This window comes from Triticum dicoccoides, chromosome 6B (assembly GCF_002162155.2).
Source record: "Triticum dicoccoides isolate Atlit2015 ecotype Zavitan chromosome 6B, WEW_v2.0, whole genome shotgun sequence".
Classification (NCBI taxonomy): Eukaryota; Viridiplantae; Streptophyta; class Magnoliopsida; order Poales; family Poaceae; genus Triticum; species Triticum dicoccoides.
The window spans coordinates 578303503-578310317 of NC_041391.1; positions in this window are offsets into that span (position 1 = coordinate 578303503).

A 6815-nucleotide genomic window follows, 5' to 3' on the forward strand; every position below is an offset into this window, starting at 1 on the left:
CACTCCGATTTTCTCCGAAATCACCCGGAACACTTCCGGTGTCCGAATATAGTCGTCCAATATATCAATATTTATGTCTTGACCATTTCGAGACTCCTCGTCATGTCCGTGATCACATCCGGGACTCCGAACAAACTTTGGTACATCAAAACTGATAAACTCATAATAAAACTGTCATTGTAACGTTAAGCGTGCGGACCCTACGGGTTCGAGAACTATGTAGACATGACCTAGAATTATTCTTGGTCAATAACCAATAGCGGAACCTAGATGCCCATATTGGTTCCTACATATTCTACGAAGATCTTTATCGGTCAAACCGCATAACAACATACGTTGTTCCCTTTGTCATCGGTATGTTACTTGCCCGAGATTCGATCGTCGGTATCCAATACCTAGTTCAATCTCGTTTCCGACAAGTCTATTTACTCGTTACGTAGTGCATCATACCGTAACCAACTCATTGGTCACATTGCTTGCAAGGCTTATAGTGATGTGCATTACTGAGAGGGCCCAGAGATACCTCTCCGACAATCGGAGTGACAAAACCTAATCTCGAAATACGCCAACTCAACATGTACCTTCGGAGACACCTGTAGTAATCCTTCATAATCACCCAGTTACGTTGTGACGTTTGGTAGTACCCAAAGTGTTCCTCCGGTAAACGGGAGTTGCATAATTCTCATAGTTACAGGAACATGTATAAGTCATGAAGAAAGCAATAGCAATATACTAAATGATCAAATGCTAGGCTAAAGGAATGGGTCATGTCAATCACATCATTCTCCTAATGATGTGATCCCATTAATCAAATGACAACACATGTCTATGGTTAGGAAACATAACCATCTTTGATTAATGAGCTAGTCTAGTAGAGGCATACTAGTGACGTTATGTTTGTCTATGTATTCACACATGTATCATGTTTTCGGTTAATACAATTCTAGCATGAATAATAAACATTTATCATGATATGAGGAAATAAATAATAACTTTATTATTGCCTCTAGGGCATATTTCCTTCAGTCTCCCACTTGCACTAGAGTCAATAATCTAGATTACATAGTAATGATTCTAACACCCATGGAGTCTTGGTGCTAATCATGTTTTGCTCGTGAGAGAGGCTTAGTCAACGGGTCTGCAACATTCAGATCCGTATGTATCTTGCAAATCTCTATGTCTCCCACTTGGACTTGGTCCCGAATGGAATTGAAGCGTCTCTTGATGTGCTTGGTCCTCTTGTGAAATCTGGATTCCTTTGCCAAGGCAATTGCACCAGTATTGTCACAGAAGATCTTCATTGGTCCCGATGCACTAGGTATGACACCTAGATCGGAAATGAACTCCTTCATCCAGACTCCTTCATTTGCTGCTTCAGAAGCAGCTATGTACTCCACTTCACATGTAGATCCTGCCACGATGCTTTGTTTAGAACTGCACCAACTTACAGCTCCACCGTTTAATAAAAACACGTATCCGGTTTGTGATTTAGAATCGTCCGGATCAGTGTCAAAGCTTGCATCGACGTAACCATTTACGACTAGCTCTTTGTCACCCCCATATACGAGAAACATATCCTTAGTCCTTTTCAGGTATTTCAGGATGTTCTTGACCGCTGTCCAGTGATCCACTCTTGGATTACTTTGGTACCTTCCTGCCAAGCTTATTGCTAAGCACACGTCAGGTCTGGTACACAGCATTGCATACATGATAGAGCCTATGGCTGAAGCATAGGGAACATCTTTCATTTTCTCTCTATCTTCTGCTGTGGTCGGGCATTGAGTTTGACTCAACTGCACACCTTGAAGCACGGGCAAGAACCCTTTCTTTGCCTGATCCATTTTGAACTTTTTCAAAATTTTATCAAGGTATGTGCTTTGTGAAAGTCCTATCAAGCGTCTCGATCTATCTCTATAGATCTTGATGCCCAATATGTAAGCAGCTTCACCGAGGTATTTCATTGAAAAACTTTTATTCAAGTATCCCTTTATGCTATCCAGAAATTCTATATCATTTCCAATTAATAATATGTCATCTACATATAATATCAGAAATGCTACAGAGCTCCCACTCACTTTCTTGTAAATACAGGCTTCTCCAAAAGTCTGTATAAAACCATATGCTTTGATCACACTATCAAAATGTTTATTCCAACTCCGAGATGCTTGCACCAGTCCATAAATGGATCATTGGAGCTTGCATACTTTGTTAGCACCTTTTGGATCAACAAAACCTTCTGGCTGCATCATATACAACTCTTCTTCCAGAAATCCATTCAAGAATGTAGTTTTGACATCCATTTGCCAAATTTCATAATCATGAAATGCAACAATAGCTAACATGATTCGGACAGACTTAAGCATCGCTACGGGTGAGAAAGTCTCATCGTAGTCAACCCCTTGAACTTGTCGAAAACCTTTTGCAACAAGTCGAGCTTTATAGACAGTTACATTACCATCAGCGTCAGTCTTCTTCTTAAAGATTCATTTATTCTCAATGGCTTGCCGATCATCGGGCAAGTCAACCAAAGTCCATACTTTGTTTTCATACATGGATCCCATCTCAGATTTCTTGGCCTCTAGCCATTTTGCGGAATCTGGGCTCATCATCGCTTCCTCATAGTTCGTAGGTTCATCATGGTCAAGCAACATGACTTCCAGAATAGGATTACCGTACCACTCTGGTGCGGATCTTACTCTGGTAGACCTACGAGGTTCAGTAGAAACTTGATCTGAAGTTTCATGATCAATATCATTAGCTTCCTCACTAATTGATGTAGTTGTCACAGGAACTGGTTCTTGTGATGAACTACTTTCCAATAAGGGAGTAGATACAATTATCTCATCAAGTTCTACTTTCCTCCCACTCACTTCTTTCGAGAGAAACTCCTTCTCTAGAAAGGATCCGATTTTAGCAACGAAAATCTTGCCCTCAGATCTGTGATAGAAGGTGTACCCAATAGTTTCTTTTGGGTATCCTATGAAGACACATTTCTCCGATTTGGGTTCGAGCTTATCTGGTTGAAGTTTCTTCACATAAGCATCGCAGCCCCAAACTTTAAGAAACGACAACTTTGGTTTTTTGCCAAACCACAGTTCATAAGGCGTCGTCTCAACGGATTTTGATGGTGCCCTATTTAACGTGAATGTGGCCGTCTCTAAAGCATAACCCCAAAACGATAGCGGTAAATCAGTAAGAGACATCATAGATCGCACCATATCTAGTAAAGTACGATTACGACGTTCGGACACACCATTTCGTTGTGGTGTTCCGGGTGACGTGAGTTGCGAAACTATTCCGCATTGTTTCAAGTGTAGACCAAACTCGTAACTCAAATATTCTCCTCCACGATCAGATCGTAGAAACTTTATTTTCTTGTTACGATGATTTTCCACTTCATTCTGAAATTCTTTGAACTTTTCAAATATTTCAGACTTGTGTTTCATCAAGTAGATATACCCATATCTGCTCAAGTCATTTGTGAAGGTGAGAAAATAACGATACCCGCCGCGAGCCTCAACATTCATTGGACCACAAACATCAGTATGTATGATTTCCAACAAATCAGTTGCCCGCTCCATAGTTCCGGAGAACGGCGTTTTAGTCATCTTGCCCATAAGGCACGGTTCGCAAGTACCAAGTGATTCATAATCAAGTGATTCCAAAAGCCCATCAGTATGGAGTTTCTTCATGCGCTTTACACCGATATGACCTAAACGGCAGTGCCACAAATAAGTTGCACTATCGTTATCAACTCTGCATCTTTTGGTTTCAACACTATGAATATGTGTATCACTACTATCGAGATTCAATAAAAATAGACCACTCTTCAAGGGTGCATGACCATAAAAGATATTACTCATATAAATAGAACAACCATTATTCTCTGATTTAAATGAATAACCGTCTCGCATCAAACAAGATCCAGATATAATCTTCATGCTCAACGCTGGCACCAAATAACAATTATTTAGGTCTAAAACTAATCCTGATGGTAGATGTAGAGTTAGCGTTCCGACGGCGATCACATCAACTTTGGAACCATTTCCCACGCGCATCGTCACCTCGTCCTTAGCTAATCTTCGCTTAATCCGTAGTCCCTGTTTCGAGTTGCAAATATTAGCAACAGAACCAGTATCAAATACCCAGGTGCTACTGCGAGCATTAGTAAGGTACACATCAATAACATGTATATCACATATACCTTTGTTCACTTTGCCATCCTTCTTATCCGCCAAATACTTGGGGCAGTTCCGCTTCCAGTGTCCAGTCTGCTTGCAGTAGAAGCACTCAGTTTCAGGCTTAGGTCCAGACTTGGGTTTCTTCTCTTGAGCAGCAACTTGCTTGCCGTTCTTTTTGAAGTTCCCCTTCTTCTTCCCTTTGCCCTTTTTCTTAAAACTGGTGGTCTTGTTAACCATCACACTTGATGCTCCTTCTTGATTTCTACCTCCGCAGCTTTTAGCATTGCGAAGAGCTCGGGAATAGTCTTGTTCATCCCTTGCATATTATAGTTCATCACGAAGCTCTTGTAGCTTGGTGGCAGTGATTGAAGAATTCTGTCAATGACACTATCATCAGGAAGATTAACTCCCAGTTGAATCAAGTGATTATTATACCCAGACATTTTGAGTATGTGTTCGCTGACAGAACTATTCTCCTCCATCTTGCAGCTATAGAACTTATTGGAGACTTCATATCTCTCAATCCGGGCATTTGCTTGAAATATTAACTTCAACTCATGGAACATCTCATATGCTCCATGACGTTCAAAACATCGTTGAAGACCCGGTTCTAAGCCGTAAAGCATGGCACACTGAACTATCGAGTAGTCATCAGCTTTGCTCTGCCAGACGTTCTTAACGTCGTCAGTTGCATCAGCAGCAGGCCTGGCACCCAACGGTGCTTCCAGGACGTAACTTTTCTGTGCAGCAATGAGGATAATCCTCAGGTTACGGACCCAGTCCGTGTAATTGCTACCATCATCTTTCAACTTTGCTTTCTCAAGGAACGCATTAAAATTCAACGGAACAACAGCAGGAGCCATCTATCTACGAACAAACATAGACAAGCAAAATACTATCAGGTACTAAGTTCATGATAAATTTAAGTTCAATTAATCATATTACTTAAGAACTCCCACTTAGACAGACATCTCTCTAGTCATCTAAGTGATCACGTGATCCAAATCAACTAAACCATGTCCGATTATCACATGAGATGGAGTAGTTTCAATGGTGAACATCACTATGTTGATCATATCTACTATATGATTCACGCTCGACCTTTCGGTCTCCGTGTTCCGAGGCCATATCTGTATATGCTAGGCTCGTCAAGTTTAACCTGAGTATTCCGCGTGTACAACTGTTTTGCACCCGTTGTATTTGAACGTAGAGCCTATCACACCCGATCATCACGTGGTGTCTCAGCATGAAGAACTTTCGCAACGGTGCATACTCAGGGAGAACACTTCTTGATAATTAGTAAGAGATCATCTTAAAATGCTACCTTCAATCAAAGCAAGATAAGATGCATAAAGGATAAACATCGTATGCAATCATTATAAGTGATATGATATGGCCATCATCATCTTGTGCTTGTGATCTCCATCTTCGAAGCACCGTCGTGATCACCATCGTCACCGGCGCGACACCTTGATCTCCATCGTAGCATCGTCGTCGTTACGCCATCTATTGCTTCTACGACTATCGCTACCGCTTAGTGATAAAGTAAAGCAATTACAGGGCGTTTGCATTTCATACAATAAAGCGACAACCATATGGCTCCTGCCAGTTGCCGATAACTTCGGTTACAAAACATGATCATCTCATACAATAAAATATAGCATCACATCTTGACCATATCACATCACAACATGCCCGGCAAAAACAAGTTAGACGTCCTCTACTTTGTTGTTGCAAATTTTACGTGGCTGCTACGGGCTTTAGCAAGAACCGTTCTTACCTACGCATCAAAACCACAACGATAGTTCGTCAAGTTGGTGCTGTTTTAACCTTCGCAAGGACCGGGCATAGCTACACTCGATTCAGCTAAAGTGAGAGAGACAGACACCCGCCAGCCACCTTTAAGCACGATTGCTCGTAACGGTGAAACCAGTCTCGCGTAAGCGTACGCGTAATGTCGGTCTGGGCTGCTTCATCTCACAATACCACCGAACAAAAGTAGGACATGCTGGTAAGCAGTATGACTTGTATCGCCCACAACTCACTTGTGTTCTACTCGTGCATATAACATCAACGCATAAAACCTAGGCTCGGATGCCACTGTTGGGGAACGTAGTAATTTCAAAAAATTTCCTACGCACACGCAAGATCATGGTGATGGCATAGCAACGAGAGGGGAGAGTGTTGTCCACGTACCCTCGTAGACCGTAAGAGGAAGCGTTAACACAACGCGGTTGATGTAGTCGTACGTCTTCACGATCCGACCGATCCAAGCACCGAACATACGGCACCTCCCAGTTCAGCACACGTTCAGGTCGATGACGATCCCCGGGCTCCGATCCAGCAAAGCTTCGGGGATGAGTTCCGTCAGCACGACGGCGTGGTGACGATGATGATGTTCTACCGGCGCAGGGCTTCGCCTAAACTCCGCGACGATATGACCGAGGTGGAATATGGTGGAGGGGGGCACCGCACACGGCTAAGGAATGATCCGTAGATCAACTTGTGTGTCTATGGGGTGCCCCCTGCCCCCGTATATAAAGGAGCAAGGGGGAGGCCGGCCGGCCCAAGGGGGGCGCGCCAAGGAGGAGGAATCCTCCTCCTAGTAGGAGTAGGACTCCTTTCCTACTCCTA